At 37.0% G+C, this 19,869-nt stretch overlaps 1 pseudogene; it reads left to right on the top strand.

Moving 5' to 3' along the window:
- Nucleotides 1-19,049: 19,049 nt before the first annotated feature.
- On the top strand, nt 19,050-19,540 carry LOC118356131 (annotated as a pseudogene).
- Nucleotides 19,541-19,869: the final 329 nt, after the last annotated feature.

Genomic DNA, 19,869 nt, shown 5'->3' on the forward strand with positions numbered 1-19,869 from the left:
TTACATTTTCAGTCTGTTCCTTTTAAGTGGCTTCCTTTGGTGTAAATACTTTGTTCAATGCCTTCTGCTAAGGAGAAGTAGTAGATTGGGTATGTAGGCTGAGAAAGTACATTTTAGATTCATCACTGTTGACACAATACCAAAATCCATACTAATTCAAGGACACAAAATAGTACAGCATGCCAAAACAATGCCTTCATGTTGTCAGGGACACTGACACCACTTCTCACAAATCTAAGCTGCTGAAGAAACAAAGGGGCAGGAGGAAATAAATTTGGTAGTTTATTTTTTTTACCTTGCTTACTATCAGGATGAGAGGGAAGAATGCATATGAGATTGAGTTATAGTATACTGAAGAGGAAAAGAAAGATAGGCTTTGGACAACATTACATATTGAAAAGAAGGTATGTAGTTTTGGGGGCACCTGAATTCAAATTTTGGTTCCATGGAAGATGCTGTTGTGCCCTGCCCAGAATCCTATTACTAGATTGGTGCACCACCCCTCAGTTTCAGAGTTGGCTGCAAATGGCTCATAGCAGGCCCCAGAGAACTGCCTCATCCAAGAAGTTATGCCTATTTTCCACCTCCAGGTGACCCAACATGCAGTGACTAATGCATAGAAACATTAAGCCACTTTGCCCAAGGTTAGGATCAGTTTTGCAGTGTGCTTAATGCTCCAATACCCTCATGGATCAGGCCAAGGTTAGACTTAACCTGTGACACATCCTTGCTGGGCTCTTTTTCTCCTTCCCTGCATCCCTCATGCAACTACAGGTGTCTCCTGAGAGCACTCCTGCAGTAAATTCCAAGCATCCAAATCTCTGTCACAGGCTCTTCTTCTAGGAAGGCCAACCTAAATTCAGCTTGATTATCAGTTAACTTTGTGGTATATAAGCCAGGTGCTTGGTCTCTACTAGCCTTAGTGTCCTCCCTAGTGAAATAAGATCTAAAATTCTATTTTCAAGAGAGGCAAAAGCATTGGGTCTTTTCTGTTAGCAGGTCCTTTGTGATGCACATGTTCTGTGGATTCTTTAATGCTAGACATCTTTGATATTTGAAGCAGATTGTTAATGACTAAGTCATCATTCAATCCCAATTTTATTCCTTAGCTACTTTTTTCTTCTGCCTTTGAGTGTATCCACTTTGCATTAAAGCAATGCAGCCATGGATATATTGATGATTCCTAACTACTGGAGTTTGCCAACAATATTGGCCCTGTTACTGGGGAGGAGGTAAGTGTTCTCATCTCAGATGTTCTTTAACTGGAAAACTATTGAAGAAACAATTCACTTTCTTTTTTAATCTTGTGTAATCATTAAAGAATGCACAAAGGGAACCTCTCATGATGGAAAGAAATCCAGCAAATCATCTGAATTAGCATCCACATACAGGCTTGTTGCACTATTGTGTGATTAAAAAGAATTACATCCCCCCAAGAAAAAAAGGCTAGTAAAATGTTAGAAGAATATTAGAAAAATATTGTCAGAATTAGGAGAATAGATAACCTTCTGGATACTTTCGTTCCAAGACAGGTTCTATGCTATCTGGTTAAAATTACGGTGTAAGTTACAACAATACAATTCAGTTCAAATTCTTGTCAATCAGAATTCTCACTAGTGAATATTGTGAACATATGTCACTTGATATCATCTCTGATTTTCAGTAGTCTCCATATAAGAATTTTGAGAGTGGAATTGTAACAGCTTCAAGCACAATCTCAGGCAACACAACAACCTTGAAGGCTAGTGGGAAGTGTGCAGAGATCTCTGGCTGGTACAGGATAATCAGATATGTGGCTTCTTGTTAGATAACAAGAGGGAGGCTCAGTTGTGTGCATCTGGCCCTCCAAAAAGTGCTTGAGGTCCAGAATAAAGATCACAAGGAATGTTGAAGATGACTCACTTGAACAGAATAGCAATTTGTTCAGAACCTGAAGATAATATGATAGACACAGATGCATATACAATTAAAAAAATACATGGTCCATACAGGCACAAAAATCCCTTTTTGTGGTAGTAGATTAAAAATGTCTAAACTGCTTTGAAACTTCATAGGCATTTCAATTTTTAATGAATAGAGGAATATCTTATTGACTCCTTACAAGTCAACATATTTACATATTTGTTTCTTTTTTTTAAAAGATTTTATTTATTTATTTGTCAGAGAGAGAGAGAGAGAGTGAGCATAAGCAGTGGGAGAAGCAGACAGAGGGAGAAGCAGGTTCCTCGCTGAGCAGGGTGTCCGATGTGGGACTGGTATCATGACCTGAGCCGAAGGCAGACGCTTAACAACTGAGCCACCCAGGCATCCCTACATATTTGATTCTTGTTACCTATTACTGCTATAATTGCTCCTGGACTAACCACCCGATAAAATATAGATGAAGTGTAGTCTTATAGAGTATGCTGGTTTTTCTGTATTTGCTTCTCTTTCCAATCCACTTTCTACTTTTCTTTGTGCCTAAGGATATTGAACCCTATAGAGTAAGTAACTAGAAATTCCTTCCCTTCTGGTTCCAGGTGAATTAGACCAATGTGAGGAACTGACAAAAGACAGGAGGGTGGGAGGAGAGGAAGGCTGGGCATTACTTCCACTGCTCCTTCTTTGGGTCTCCAATCTGGCAGAGGCTGCCTGATCCATGACTACAGCTCATGGTGAACAATTCCTCTTGTGTGGCTATAGCTCCTACTAGACTCTTGTAACATCATTTTCTCCCTTTACCATTCAAGTGGTGGTTTTCCTGCTGTGGCTAGCTGCTGCAGGTGACTCCTCTATAAATACTCCCTTACTTAAATCCTCTCAGCAATCCTACTTGAATGTACCTTGTTTCTTGCCAGGCCTCTTACTAATGCATGACTTCTTCTTCTATTCAGACCCTATTAAAATTAGGAGCTCTAAGTCTTCTTCAGATGCCCACTTATAGGGACAGGGATCAAAGTGCAGAGTATAAAAGGAAAGATAACTGATTTCATCATAAGTATGTTTGAGAAGAGAATCATTCTACCCCATCCTCCATACACACCTCCTTGGTTACATTTCTCCAGCCTTCTTACTTCCTCACTTTCTCCAATACATGGAATATGTCCCTGCCTCAGTCTTCATACCTGCTCTTTCCTCTACTTAGTCATCTGAAATATCTGGTAGAAGAGTGTTTGGTTTGCCTCCTCACTTTCTTTAGGAATTTGCCACAAAGTCACATTTTCATCTAGGCCTTTTCTGTTCATTGCAGTTAAAATTGCAACCCTGACTCTATCCCTGCACCTTGCTTACTTTTAATCACTGGACTTATTTCCACCTGACATTATTTATTTATGTGTATATAGTCTCTGTCTTCTCACTAGAATTTTTTTTTTCTTTTGGTATGGTATGAATGATATGGTGGTATTTTCAGCACCTAGCACAGTTTCTGGCACATATTAGCAGCTCAGTTTTTGTTTTGTTTTGTTTTGTTTTTTTTGAATGACTGAATAATGAGAAGAAAAACATAATAAGATGAAATGAAACATCTATATTCTCTTTTCTGTATTCTCTTATCATCATAAGGACCAATTCATCTAAAGGTGCTTAGAACTCCATAAAGAGGGGAGACAAAAATACCTCAGTTGTAATTAAGGTTTTCCCATCATATCTTATGAAAACTATTTTGATTTGAAGATGAAACTATAGGTTGAGTTCTTCAAGCAATTTTAAAAATATTATTTCATTATATTATTATACATTCTTCTAGGTAAATCCAAATAACAAAAACCCTGCTAGCTCTAGGTCAGGGCTAAAATGTACTGTAGGTAATGACATGAAGTGCAGAGATAAGGACATAACACAGAATCCTGATTAAGACTTAACAAGTAGAATCCTCTCAATTATTCAGAGGCAACAGTAGATAAGTAGGGAATTGGAGAAACTCAGGAACCGAAACCACATCAAAGTCATAGGATAGTAAAAATGTAACACACTGTGGCTCCATTAGACAGATGCGTATCTACTTGATTTTTAAACATTCCAGTGCAAAAGAGTCACAGTTTTCAGTTTTTTCTATTTAAGAGCTAAAGAGTCTTACTTCCACAATGTTTTCCTTAACACTTGCCTACATTCCCTGTAACATACACTTGTTTCATCCTATGTTCAGAAAGTATATGTAAATGTCAGTCACTATCCTTGGTAAAGTAATCCTATTTGGTGACATCATTTATTTACCTCATTTACCGCCATTTATCATTTAACCAAAATAGGACCTGCTACACTTAGTAGGTACTCAAATTATCATTTGTTGAATTGAGTTCAATTTCCTGTCTTCATAGTTGTTTCTTCCACAACCCCTTTATTTTTGCTTCTGATTTTAATGTCTTACTTTTAAACACATATATTTTTGTTTCAATCTAGCCAATCAAAATACCCTGTCTTCTTTTCAAATTTAGGAAGCCTGATATTTGGTTGAAATCTGACAAGATTGAGCATACTTACTATTCTCAAAACTGTTGAGACAGTGGTTCTCAAATCTAGCTGCACTTTTAGAATCATTTGGGAAACATTTACTGCTTCCCAGACTCCAAACCCAAAGAAACCTGTTTAATTTGTCTTTAATAGTGCCTGGACATTGTTTTTTTTTTTTTTTAAGATTTTATTTATTTATTTGAGAGAGAGAATGAGCAAGAGAGAGCACAAGCCAGGGGAGGAGCGAAGGGAGAACCTGTGCAGGGAACTCCGCAGGGGACTCCAGCCCAGGGCCCTGGGATCATGGCCTGAGCTGAAGCCAGACATTTAACAGACTGAAGCACCCAGGAAGTCTGGACATTGTTAAACAAAAAACACACAAACTTTCCCTACAATGATTTTGTGCAACAAAGGACTAACACCACTGCCTTAGAGGATCTAGGTTTGTAGATTTATTTTTGCATCAACTTGCAGCAGACTTGTTTAATCTGAAAGAACCCCGATAACAAGATGACCCAGTGGGCAGACAGTATTACAGATAGCCGGATGCTTGTCCAGATATCTTGAATCTCTGTATGTCATATGGATGCAGCCATATGTTATCATCCAACAAGGAGGATTAGCTGGGAAAAATATGAACATATTTATCTCTGTCAGAGTGGGAGGAATTACACAATTGCTGGAGTTTATCTTTGACTCTCTGAAGAATAGGTCACACAGTTTTAAGCCAGCCTTCCAGCAGAGATGGAAACATCAGACAAACTGCTTATCTGACATACCCATAATAATTTAACATATCATGCCTTTCCCTACTCTGTTGTTCATTTGTATTCCCAAACATGATAAGTGAACAAAGATAGACACACTGTTAGCATTTAAATATTACAATGCTTCTCTGTCTTTATTACCTATTTTCTTTCCATCCATCTCTCTTTCTTTCTTTTCTTTACCCTGCCTCTTTTTATATCTTTTCCTCCTCTATCTTAAGGAGCTTTTATGATAATAAGGGTTATTTTTTATTACAAGCAAGTGACACTGTGATAAATTCCTCCATATGATATATGTAGTGGCACATTGTCTTAACTCAAAAAATTAATTAAAATCATAAAAGAATGCTAATTTACTGAGGACTCTTTAATTCCTGTGAATCCTCTGTTATGAGAGAAAATCACAATGATGTGTGGCAGCAGTGCCATTAGTCTTTGAGCAAAGAATCCTTTGAGTTATGGACAGCTACATGCTTCTCTTAAGTTCTATGCTTTTAAAGGAAGCAGCAGAATGTCCTTTGGCAACTCCCTGACAGATTTCATAGGATGTGTTTCTCTTCTATTGGGAAATAAAGCAAATGTATCCAAGGGAATTGGGTAGACATAAAAATGTATCATTCTAATTATGTCTATATGGATTGAAGATTTATTCTAGTTCGTAGAAAATTTAAGTATGTATTTCTAGTGTTAGCAATTACCTGACACTTTATGAAATGGTGCTGTCTTGCAACGGGTCCCCAGAGACAAGAAAAAAACTGCTGAGAACAGGATTTCAAGCCCTGGAGATCTCATCTTTACCTGTCATCCACTCCCCTGTTCTAACCAGTCAGCTGGAATCCAGCTATTAACATCATAAAATCCAGGCATAACATAATAAAAAGCACAAAGTGATTGCTGTAAAAAAAATAGAAAAAGAAAAGTAAAAGTAAAAGTAAAGAAATATCAACTATTGAAAGAAAAGATTAAATCTGAATTCTCTGAATTCTCATGTCAGGTATTTTAAATATAAATAAATAGAAGGAAGTGTTGATCCTGGTATTATTAATTTATGCTAGCAGAGAAGGCTGGAATCTTTTAGGCTGGGACTCCTAAATGAGACAAAAAGTTTCAGTATATTCGGGGAGGAAAGTCAGTTTTACTGATTATGAGGCAGCTCAGTCCAAATGGATGATCTAGTGTTATATTTAGATATACCCTGAAGATCTGACACAGAGATGGAGAATAATCAAGGGCTCCTCTGTTTTGACTACATCAACATCATAATCATCATCAGGCATTAATTGATGTTTGGGCGCCATGGTAATCACTGGTGCTGTGAACAGTAATGAAGACACATTAGACATATTGGAGTAACAATGTGAATAGGAGGTTGAAATTTTATTTTCCAATGGGGAAAAAGCAAATATTCAAAAAAGTATAACAGACAATGCTGTATGGTTGCAAGAATTCCATGTAGTGTCACTGGATTTATAGATGAAGCTATGGCACCCTTGGATTAGAATTAAACCAACTGGCTGAACCCCTAAATGAAACCACCTTTGCCCAGAGCACCTCTTGGTTCATATTTTACAATAAGAAAGACATAATGCAGATTTTTAAGTACAACAGGTCATGGGAAAGTATTTTAATTTTCACATACTTGTGATTTAGAAAAAGAAAGGACTCATCCTTTTTCTGAAGCAGAAGAGAAACTTGATGAGCATTTGGTTTTCTTTTTTACTTGAACACCTGGGGAAGTAAATATCTATTAGTATAAGAGAATATCTCTAGAAACAGAAACACAATCCTAGTGATAATAACTAATATTTATTGAGTGCTTATTATGTGCAAGGTGCTATTCTGAGCACTTTGCATAAATTAACTCATTTAATCCTCATCACAATCCTGTGTTGTAGGTATGTACTATTATTATTACCACATACAGAAGAACTAAACCAGAGAAGATAAATAACTAGACCAAGGTCATGGAGCTGGTAAATAGCAGAGCTTGCATTTGAACCTGGGAATGCTGGGTCTAGACTCTGCACAAAAAAAAACATCATACCTGAGTACCTAGATATATTTGGGTAATTTTAAAAAAAGATTTTTTTCTTGCCTCTGCCTAGGATTCTATCACAATCTTGTGAAGTTAGTTACTTTTTATTATGTGCATTTCAGATCATTAAAAGTTCAATGATTACAGTAAATAGCTGAGCCTATGTCAAAAAATAATACAGGATGGTCATCAACCATCAAAGGGCATATTTGCATATGGTCCTGGAAGCTTCTGGAAGGAGGGTGTAGGGCATAGGCAAAGAGGAGCTAAGGACACACAGCCTACCTGAATTTTTCTGGGCTCCAATACCAGGTTGGACCATAGAGGGTGTGTCAACCAGACTGTAAGGTTCATAAATCAATGATAAAATTTCCTAGAGAAAAGAGGTTTGATGTGTATCTATGGGGAAAGGCTTTATTTTTGGCTTGTCTGAGGCAGCAGGGCCCTCAGGCTATCTAGGGGATAGGTACAGTTCAAGGAGCAACACAGATCTGAATAAATGGGACCGGTGTTTTGCTTCTGATACATTTACTCACTATGTCAGAATGACATTTTCTCTAGACTATGATGTGATCCTAGAGATTGAGGTTAGGGCTCTCATGCTAAGGACCATCATGAAATAGACTATCGTACCATATAAACAGTGAAGCTCAAGGGTAAATTCCTGGTCCACATCTGTCTGATACCCAGTCAGTGCTTTCAAAATGGTTGACGGGAAAGCCTCTGTGTTTTGTCCAGATTAACATCATCTAAAACCCCCTGGAGAGGAGATGAGATAGTTCCCCTTTTCTCATAAGTTTCAGAATTGTTCTCTCTAGTGTTCAGCCAATAACCCTGCCCCCCTTTTTAAGATTTTACTTATTTGAGAGAGAGAGAGAGAGCACAAGCAGAGGGGATGAGGGATAGAGGGAGAAGCAGGCTCTCCACTCAGCAGGGAGACCTACCTGGGCTCCATCCCAGGACTGTGGGGTCATAACCTAAGCTGAAGGCAGATGCTTAAATGACTGAGCCACCCAGGCGCCCCTGCCAATAACCCCTTTTATAACAAAGTCATGATTATACAAGAAAATAAAATGAAGTAGTGAGATGCTTTCATCTATATACATAGAATTCCAGGAATGTGATTGTTCCAAATGCAGACTGATACAGGTATGTTGACTTTGTTGTACTGGTGACTTGAGCCTCACAAGTGACATTGCTATCAGGACATGATTTTATGAAACTGTAGACAACTTTTGGTTAAAGTCCAGATAAAACAGGATAAAACCTTTTCACAATTTGCTTAGTACTGGCATTCCTGGAAAAAGTACCTTAGGGAAAACCATGCAAAAACATACTGTGCTTATTGTAAAATATGGTTAGATTCTAGGCTCAGATTATAAACAGATTTTTCATCTATGTAAGTGACCAGTGGGACATTTGAAAGTCATGCGAGCTGTGGGACAATTCTTTGTCAGGGGACTGCTTTTCATACCGTAGAACGTGCAGGATCTTTGGCTATCTCTCTTGAAAAACTAGTGCCCATCCTCATTGTGACAACCCAAATACCCCATGCTTTTCCAAAATGCCCCCTACAAGGTGGTACCACCACATGGAGAACCATTGGCCACTTGCTTCAATAGAATTTAAGTCTTTTTCTCTCCTTTCTTTAGTGGGAATAAGATAGCTATTCATCTGTACTCATGTCTCAATGACTGTAGACTATATGTACTGCACATGAAGGTTATTGTTAAGCACCTCTTTAACCTTATAAAATGCCAGGGAAGACATTAAACAAAAATCTCTCTGTAAAACTGAAGTTGCTTTAAGAATGATTCAGCCATGGCAACAGTGAAAGTCAGTTTTTAAAAAGAAAGTGTTCTTTGGCCGGTGTAAATTCCAGAAGGGAAAAAGGAAAAAAAAAAAAAAAAAAAGAAAAAGCCACAGAGACCATCATGGTCATTTTGAAGGGCAAGGAAACCTAAACTGGATTTTATCCAAAACACAAGTACAAATGCAAAGCAGTTTTTCAGAGAGCCAGTGGTTCTAATACAAAATTATACAGTCAAGTCCAGTTAGCATGAATCCAGCCACAAAAATCAATGTTACATATGTCCTGTCAGAATGACCCACACATAAATCTCTTAAGTGCCAGACATATTGATAAATCTACCAAGCACTAATGTTATCTGACTTTTTCACAGATAAGATGCCACCTTTTTTTGTGGCATTCATGGATTATTTTAGACAGGAATAAATTCCTAGAGGAAAAGAGGATAAGAAAAAGAAGATAAAGTATATGCTATTAAAGACATTGAAATTTCTTTTTTCTGTATTGTTTGAAAAAGCACACACACAGTGATATTCTGTTTGTCAAAGTAGTTCTAAAACTCACTTTATCCATGAAAACAAAATAGAAAATATTTATAGGATATCAGGACGCCCATATGCTCCAATGACTACATTGATAGAATATCAGGACAATGCCCAAATGGATAAAGATTTGGTTAGACACAAATAAGACAGATCTTAATGCTTTTTAACTTCTTGGCAAGCATTGCTGTTAAGAAATCTCAGATCATAGATATTATTTTGAAAGTTTTTAAGATACAAACCCCTAGGTATGTCAATATAGACATGGAGAAACATGAATATTTAGTTTATGATAGTATTACCTCAAATTCATAAAAATGCCATTTTTAGATTTATCACATTGGCAAGAATTTCAAAAGGTGTACCTCTTGTATAACAATGTGAATATGCTTAATACTAATGAACTCTTAAAATGAGTAATTAAGAATTAAAAAAAGTGAACCTCTGCAGTCAAAATTCTGCACTTTTTAAATTTGAATATAGTTGACACAATGTTACATTTGCTTCACGTGTTCAACTTAGTAATTTGACAAGTTTATACATTATGCTATGTTCACAAGTGTAGCTGCCATCTGTCCTGTTACATCGCTATTACAATATCATTGACTATATTCCTTATGCTGTACCTTTTATTCCCTAGACTTATTCATTCCATAATTGGAAGCCCATATCTCCCTCTCTCCTTTACCCATTTTGCCCATCCCCACTCCCCATCTCCTCTGACAACTATCAGTTCTCTGTATTGAGATTTTGCCTTTTTTAATTTGCTTTTGTTTCTTTTTTTTTTAGATTCTACTTATCAGGGGAATCATAAGGCATTTGTCTTTCTCAGTCTGACTTATTTTACTTAGCATAATACCCTCTAGGTCTATGCATGCTGTCGCAAATGGTGCCATTTCATCTTTTTATGGCTGTATAACATCCCATTGTGTGTGTGTGTGTGTGTGTGTGTGTGTGTATACATATATATATATATATATATATATTACATCTTTCTTATCCATTTGTCTATTGATGGACACTTAGGTACTTAGGTTGCTTCCATATCTTGGCTATTGTAAATAATGCTGCAATAAATTTCAGAGAGCATATATCGTCTTTGAATTAGTAAAAATTCTACACCTCTTAATAATTTCCTAAGCCCTCTGTGCTACATTATAACCAGTATAGTACAATATCCAGTGGAAAGTAAGCACTGTGAATTCAGGGATGTGATTTATTTTGTTTATAGCTATACTTCAGAGTCTAAAACATGCCTCTCCAAGTAGTTCACAATACTTGTTGAGTAAATGTTGACTTTATTATTAAATATCAGTTGTTCTCATGAGCTCCGTGTCTTTGAGTGCATAATACAGTCAGTAATAAAATATACTGAATTCTTGGGATCAAGTGAGATAATGTATGCAGAACTACTTTACCAACTCTTTCCAGTATGAATTATTATTTTTACATAATGCTATTTTGATGTTTATCTTTTAAAATAAAATCCCAGGTATTAATCAATAAGTGAGTAAAAGTCAAAAGAGTACCTGACTTCTCAGTAACACTGCACATTTCCTGAAACACTCTTATCTTTTAGTTTTCAAGATGACTTGCATCTGAGATTTCACTGACCACTCCTTCTCAATCTCTTTTGCTAGTTTTCCCTAAAACCTTTTCCCTTGGAATTGGTCTTGGAGCCCCTTCTCCTCCCTTTACATTCTCTCTTTTGGTGATACTGTTTGTTACCATCACTTTATATGTCATCTACAGACTGAGGACCCCTCAATTATGCCCATTTCAAATGTCTCCTCATATATATGTTTAACTGCCCCCCAACCTTTCATTTTGGATGTCTCACAGGCATCTCAAAATCTATGTGGATGTGAATTCCTTTGCACCTCACCACACCCCACCTATGTTCACATTTGATCTGCTTTCAAACTTCTCCAACTTAGAAGATGTCAGCACATCTACTGATGTATCCATTCAGTTGCTTAAGTCAGAAACCTTGGAGTAGATCATACATAATTTGCTTTTCCTAATCCTCCTGCCCTCCCTCAGCCAATTCATCAGCAGATTCCTTGAGTCTTCCTTCAAAATATCTTTAAATCTTTATTTTTCTTTATCTTCTCTGCCAAGACTCTGGTACAATATACCCTCCCTTCTTCCTTGGAGGACAGCAATAGTGTCCAACTGCATCTCCTTCTTTCATCGTCTATTTAGTTACCAAGGGAACAATTTGAACTTTAAATCATTTCAGTCCTCTTTTATGCTCTCCCATTTCATTAAAAATCTAATTCAACCCCCTTGATATTTCTTTTTTTTAATTTTTTATTGTTATGTTAATCACCATACATTACATCATTAGTTTTTGATGTAGTGTTCCATGATTCATTGTTCGTGCATAACACCCAGTCCTCCACGCCCCCTTGATATTTCTTATATAGTTCTGATGATCTCACTGCTATCTATTTTTTTATAACCTATTTTATGTCTGTCTTCTTTTCCCTCCTCTGTTCCAGCTGCTATGGCATACTCTCTGATCTTTGAACAAACTGGTGTCTTTTAATGTTTCAGGACTTTTATACATTCTTTTGTCTTCCCCTAATACTACTTGAAATGGCAGGATCTTTCTCATTCCGTAGTCTTCAGCATACATATCTCTCCTCTTATTTATCTAAATTACCCCATTCTTTGTTGTTCTTCATCACTGTACACTGTGTTTTCTTCATAAGACCAACTATGATTTGAAATGATGTATTTATTTACTTACATAATGCCTGTCCCCCTAACTGTAGTCCAGTTCTTTTAGGACAGAAACATGTCTATTTTGGATATTACAGTTTTGGAGGAGAGCCTAGAAGCTCAGAACTAAGTTTCCTGGCTCACTTACTTTTTTTTTTTTTCAGAAAACTTACCTCAATTTGTAATTATATAATCCTTAGAGTAATCATTTCAATCATGTCTGTCTGTCCCACAAACCAGAAAGCTCCATGAGGACAGGAACCATGTCTGACTTTGGCCACTTGGTACATAGCATAGGGCCCACATATAATAATACTCAGATCATCCTTGTTGGATTTTATTGACTAAATAATAACTTTAGAATATACAGAAGGAAATTCTTATCAGATCAACAACCTTAGATCAAAAGCAGAAGATTCTAATGTTACCATCTTATATGTTTAATCACACTGTATTTTTCTAATTATCCTAGGAATGGGCATTTCATCTGGTTTCCATTACCTTAAATCTTTATAAAGTGATATTTTTAAAAATTGTGTTTAAGGGGTGCCTGGGTGGCTCAGTTGGTTAAGCATCTGCCTTCACCTCAGGTCATGATATCAGGGTCCTGGGATCAAGCCCTGCTCAGCAGGGAGTCTGCTTCTCCCTCTCCCTTTGCCCCTCCCCCTGCTTGTGCATGCTCTCTCTCAAATAAATAAATGAAATCTTTAAAAAATTGTGTTTAAAAAAATCCTTAAATATAATAAACTTTCCATGAAGAATTCTAACAACTGCCTGTGATCATAATGTTTTATTTATTTATTCATGAAAGTCAGAGAGAGAGAGAAAGAAAGGCAGAGGCAGAGGGAGAAGCAGGCTCCCCGCCTAGCAGGGAGCCCGATGCGGGACTCGATCCCAGACCCCGGGATCATGAGCTGAGCCGAAGGCAGACGCTTAACCATCTGAGCCACCCAGGAGCCCCTACAACTGCCTGTGTTCATAAAAATTGTGTGAAAACCTCTGCTGAATAATGTCATTCAAAACTAGAAAGTTGTATGACTTTGATAATTATGCTTCTTGTACTGCCTATAAAGAAAATATGAACTATTATGGTTAGTTTCCATGAGTTTCATTCTGAATTATAGAACAGTCTCTCTTCATGAAAAGAAAAGGGAGGTGGGCATTTTATTTTTCCCTCAAGTCTAGTACTTTATTATGGAGTGGTAGCACTGCAGATTCAAATACTGTGGAATGTACTTTAGAACGTGATAACTTTAAAAATGAAATTTGTCAAGCTTATGTTCAAGTAGTTCAGTGGAGGATTAAAAACTACATTACTGAACTAAGGTCCTATGAAAAATGCCACCTCTTGTATTCCAAGAGACTTAAGAGTTTGAAGTTGCAGTCCAGAATCAGCTATGCACTTTATTCTAAAGAGATAAAACCGCAGAGCTTTCTTTGCCATAATAAATGTCCACTAACTTCATTATAACATCATTGTTTTAAATCCATGCTTTGTGAATTACCATGTTTTAGCTGAGATCATGTTTAACAAAGTCTCTGTAGCATTTCTGGTTACTAAACTCTGCTAAATAATGAACTGTTAAGGAATCCTTGAAGAATTGGTGACATTTGCCTAGGTGACAGAAGAGGAAAGAAAGATGCTTGGAGGTAGCAATGAACATAATATGTTTGCAGGTCAGTAAAAATACTGACCTACATTGCCCAGAGGGAATATGTGGGAAGAAAGAAGAAATAAGGCAGGCTAGGTAGGGAGACCAGTGAAGACCTTGAAAAGCAAGCAGAATGGTAAACTTGACCCAGTGGGAGATAGGGAATCCCTGAAGGTTATTAAGCAAGTAAGTAAATGCTCCAAAGTCATCTAGAGCCCTTTTTGTGTTTTTCACGGTACCAGATTTGCTTTGAAAGTGGTCAGTGTTATAGATCTGATAAACACAACTGTGAAGAAATGCTTACTAAAAGAGATGCATCTGTACAAACTTCTTAGCAGCTAATAGATCCTCATTATGTGTTAGCTCCCAGCCTTCCTTTCTAAGGCTTTGGTACCTTTGAGCTAGTTAGTTTTGCCCCAGCACATGGTCATTTTCTCTAAAGTAAAGCAGCTATAACATGATACTTGCCATTTGTCTGTCTTACAAAAACCTTTTGATGAATATGATCATCAAATTCCTGGAGGCAGTATGGCTAAAAGAGATGCATTTTGTATAGCTGTCAATTGTTACACCAACAGATGACTGGTTATTCTATACCCAACACATTTTAAGGAAAAAGTTGAATAATTGATGAAAATACAAGCATAATTCTGAGTTAGATATCCAATTATGGTTCAAGTATGCTTGGGAATCATTAAGGCAAATGAACATTTCAGTTATAAATAACTGTCTACCAAAGCCTAGTATTTAGGATTCTCACCCTGGAGCAGTCCTGAAAGAATAACCTGATGTGGAAATCTCAGAGGTTTTTGGGAATCATATCCATCCATACTGGTGCTTTACAACTCTTAACTCTCTTCCCAGACTGCTTACCTATTATTATAGTGCAGCCGTGAAGCCATGAGTGTTTCCTGGACAGATAGTGACTCGACTGAGACCCAGAGGTCCAGGTGTGGGCAGGTAAAGGCTCTTTCAGGAGTAACATAATTGCCACTGGGGTGGCGGGGGTGATGACTAAGCAAACATGAGGCATCTCAACTTAGGGTCCCATCCCACTGCTCTTGAGTATCTCAACTACTATATTTAAAGTTATTTTCTTTCTCCCACAGTACATCCAAGGAACGACTGCCCCCTGAGCTCAGGAATATCTGTTAATTGCAGTCATTCATACATATTCTGGGGAACAGGATTTGTCAAGGCAGGTTTCCCTAGAGAAGATGGCATCGGAGGAGTCTATTTTTGTGAACCCACCTGCCAGTCTCCCTCCCTAAATGAATATCAACAATAAGGCTTGACCATAGTAATGCCAGTGTCTGTGAGGCCCAACTTCTCTCTGAAGGCTTAAGCTTGTCTGACTTCCGTTTGTCTGCTTTGAGATTGCCTGCTGATGTCTGTGGCACAACCTTAGCGTCACGACCTTAGCCTGCTAATGACTATGGCCTGTTCTGACAGCCAACTTAACCCTCCAGTTCTGGAAATGCCTCTTTCTCAACTTTCCAACATTATGACTGACATAGCCAGCCACTGCTATGTGTAAAATGGCTTAGTGGTGCCACTAGTAAAATAAAGCTGCATCATAAACTGTGCTACTGCTTTGGCTCATACCCCATGGCATATGCATATTCTCAAATTACCCATCAAATCCACAAACACTAATTGACCATCTACTATATGTCATTGGGCTGGTTAAACCATGGTGTACCAATATGCCTAGTGCTTAGGTCTTCTTGCTCTTCAAAGGCCATTGACAACATTTAAGAACTCAGAATAAAACAAAACAAAATAGAACATTGATTCTAAAATACAAAAAGACAGTAACCCTGAAAAATTTAAAGCAATAAATGTTTAAATGTCTACAAAAACTAACATTGCTTCAACTTCGTTAATTGTTAAGGTTCATGTCCAGTAAAATTTCATAACCATTGAAAACAATTTGTGATTTAGATTTTTTCACTTTGCAAGAATTCCTAGGCATGCATTGAGACTGAGATTGTGGAGAAATTAGAGCCAATCACAAATCACAAATTTGGCTTAACACCAAATTTCAAAAAAAAATTACAATATCTTTAAAATGTTACAGTAAAAATTCAGCAAAAATAGGCAGTAATGTGACTACTAAAATTTAACATGTTTCTGATGATGTGGAGTGGAGCCTCTCCAAGCAAAAATAAGTGCTGTTAAAAATGATTCTTTTTTTTTTTAATTTAAATTCAAGTTAGTTAACATACAGTGCAGCACTGATTTCAGGAGCAGAATCCAGTGATTCATCACCCAGTGTTCATCCCAACAAGTGCCTATCACCCATTTAGCTCATCCCTCACTCACATTCCCTCCAGTCACCCTCAGTTTAGCCTCTATATTTAAGAGTTTCTTATGGTTTGCACCCTCTCTGTTTTTATCTTATTTTATTTTTCCTTCCCTTCCCCTATATTGCTGTTTTGTTTCTTAAATTACACATATGAGTGAAATTATATTTGTCTTTCTCTGACTGACTTACTTTGCTTGGCATAATACACTCTAATTCCATCCATGTTGTTGCAAATGGCAAGATTTCATTCTTCTTAATCTCCGAGTATATATATATATATACCACATCTTCTTTATCCACTCATCAGTTGGTGGACATTTGGGCTCTTTCCATTGGCTATTATTGATAGTGCTGCTATGTGTTAGGATGCCTGTGCCCTACTGAATAAGCATTTTTGATTCTTTGGATAAATACCTAGCAGTGCAATTGCTGGGTCATAGGGTAGTTCTATTTTAAACTTTTTGAGGTACCTCCACTCTATTTTCCAGAGTAGCTGTACCAGTTTACATTCCCACCAGCAGTGTTGAATTTGATGAGTTCTTTATAGACTTCGGATACTAACCCCTTATCTAATATTAAAATATGATTCTGTAAGACATACTGCTTACTTGGTTTGCCCAGAATTTCTGGAGTCTCTTGTGGGGTTATCTCTGTATGTGGTTACTTAATATGCAGTCTTAAGAAGACCAAAAGAGGATTCATTGAGAATGGTCGTTCCATACTTCAAAATGAAACAGTGCCTATATTACTGTACTTAATTTCAACATAAATCCAAATACCTGCAAAGTATATGTACTGTGTATTTTGATAAAAATTTCCCATTCTCCTCCCTGAGGAGCTAATTTTGACTAAGAGCTTAGAGGATAGCTCTTAGTCATCCCCTCATCCCCATGTATATATTTTCTTTCACAAGTTTTATGAATATTTTTCTGTGTTCCACATCATTCTTGCCCCACAGTGTTCTGTCTTGAAAATGTTACTTGTGTTAGGGTCTTCATGTCTATCTTAAATAGATTTCTAACTCTCTGTTGTATTTCTCAAGTTTTGCTTCAATAATAATAATAAAGTAACAAGCCATCTCTCATTGAATACTTACTGTGTGTGGCCCTGTACCATACATACACATTTCATGTAGTTCTGATATATTTTCAAGGTGTGTATTATTATCTCAATTTTACAGATGAAGAAAAATAGTCTCAGAATTTGTGTTACTATTCATTGCCACATGGTGACTGTCTTGAGCAAGATTCAGCTCCCTGGTGGTAACTCCAACCATCTTTTCACTACAAAATATTTCCTTCCAAATTTTTATCACTTATTTATCTTATTGGATTGGCATTTCAGTATAGTCTATAGGGTGCCAGCCCCATGTGGAAACCTCCAATAACTGTAGGATAGATCACCTTCCACTCAGTGTCTCTGCTGTTTGCATTTTGACCACAATGAGAGCTCTTTCTGTCCAGAATTTCTCTGTTATTCTTTTAATACAGGGAAAGTTAAATAGATCTCCTCTGGGCAAGAATAGTCATTTACTTGCTGGAATCTCAGCTGGAGACAAATTTTTTTTCCCACTATACAGTGTCAGGGCAATTTCTGTTTAATGCCACTGAGTTACTTCTCATAACAGTAGCTCATAATTCCTATTGTTCTGTTATTTCCTTTCCAATACTAGATATACTACTGAATTAGAAAGACAAGCTTAGAAGGCTGAGGGCATAAAAGGAAAGGGTACCAATTCATGTGGTTTCTTTGTTGTGGGGTCCTTTCTGCTATTTACAGATAATTCTATTTACTTGATAATATAATTGCTCAGAGTTTGCTTTCAGTTAACAAGTCTTTATTAATTGAATTCTCTAGCAGTCTGCTCCCTTTAATGCGCTTTGCAAAATGCCTGCTATTTACTTAGTGTTAAGGAGGAAATGGCTTCTTTCTAATCTGCATGCTCTGTCCTATGTCTGCTTTTTCTCTTTCTGTATAATCAGCAATCTGTTTGTTGTTTATGGCAGCAGTGGAAAGGATTATAATTTGTTCCCTTTAGTGGGAAGAGAAAGTTGCTGATTGGGATCACAGTTGAATATGAATCTTTTATAGGACAGAAATGTGCACAACATGTTTAGTGATTAAACATTCCTCAGAGGGTGGTCTGGTTTACTCATTTTGACTCAAAATCATGTGCGTTATACAAAGTTCAATATTAGGACAACAATTAGTAGTATATTACTTCCTACCAATAGGTCAGAAAAGTAAAAACAATTTGGTAATTGATATTGATAATTTCAATAAAATTAGAAAATTCTGGAAAAAATTTACACTCATTTTATTTAAAAATCTTTCCAAACACATATGAAATTTCATTAACATATGTTGTTTCTGTAAGATCTCAAATCAATGGCTGATTTCATTCTTAATAGTATCCAATTAAAATCAGGTGGAAAACAAAAATGCCTGTTATTATCATTGTTATCTAATTGTTCTGGAAGTGCTAATCAAAACCATAAGATATGGAACCAAAATAAGAAGTATAATTATTAGAAAGGAAATGCAAAATTATCTTTATTTGCAGATGTTATAATTATATACTGAAAAACATAGAAAAGGATGAACTTAAAAACCATAAGAATTTATAAGAAGCTAAAATAAAATGTACTGATGCAAAATGAACATACAACCCCCTCCCCTCACCCCATAAGTTAACCATCAAGACAGGCACCATCATCATCATCATCATCACCATTGTTATTATTAAAGGTGGTCTCTCAGGGGTCTCCCAGCCAGTGATGCTCTTACTGTGGATGAATGTGGTGAAGATGGAGCATGTCCTGAGCATTAAGCCACAGCACAAGCTCAAATTACAAGTTTCCTTCGTCAGAGTTGTCACCATCACCCTAAAACTTGGCAATCTTACAGACCAAATGCATGTTTTAAAGTGAAGAACTTGGCACCACATTGATGCAGAAGGGAAGTTTGATAAATCTGTGATGTTATAGCCTTTCAATTACAATCCCAATGAGAAAAATAAACACACATTTACAGTCCAACTTGCATCTGCTCCTGCTGACATCTCTGGTAACAATGGAAGCAGAACAACCAGAGGCAAAACCAGAAGACATGGGTCCAAAACTAAAGGTATGTTTGAATGGCCAGAAGAAAATAACAAGCCACATGTTGTAGAAATCAATAAAACACATTTACAAGTGCATCACAGACAAAAACACCAACAGTGTCTAAATCTCTCAGTTCATCTTGGGAGGACACTGAAGTTAAGTGATGGATGATGGTGGGACGCTGCAGAAAAGTTCAGAGCCTGCAGGAGAACAATTAAAAGATGATGAGCTTCTGTATTAGTTAGCTCAAGCTGCCATAAAAAAAAAAAAAAAAAAAAAAACAACACAAACTGGGCAGCTTTAAACAACAGACATTTATTTTGTAACAGTTGTAGAGGCTAGAAGTCCATGTTCATGGTGCCAGTAAATTTGGTTTGTGGTGAGAACGCTCTTCCTGGCTTGTAGACACCTGCCTTCTAGCTGTGTGCTCACATGGCCTTTCCTTTGTACTCATATGGAGAAAGAGAGAGAGAGTGCGTGGGAACAGGAGCGG

The sequence above is a fragment of the Zalophus californianus genome, chromosome 12, assembly GCF_009762305.2.
Source record: "Zalophus californianus isolate mZalCal1 chromosome 12, mZalCal1.pri.v2, whole genome shotgun sequence".
Classification (NCBI taxonomy): domain Eukaryota; kingdom Metazoa; phylum Chordata; class Mammalia; order Carnivora; family Otariidae; genus Zalophus; species Zalophus californianus.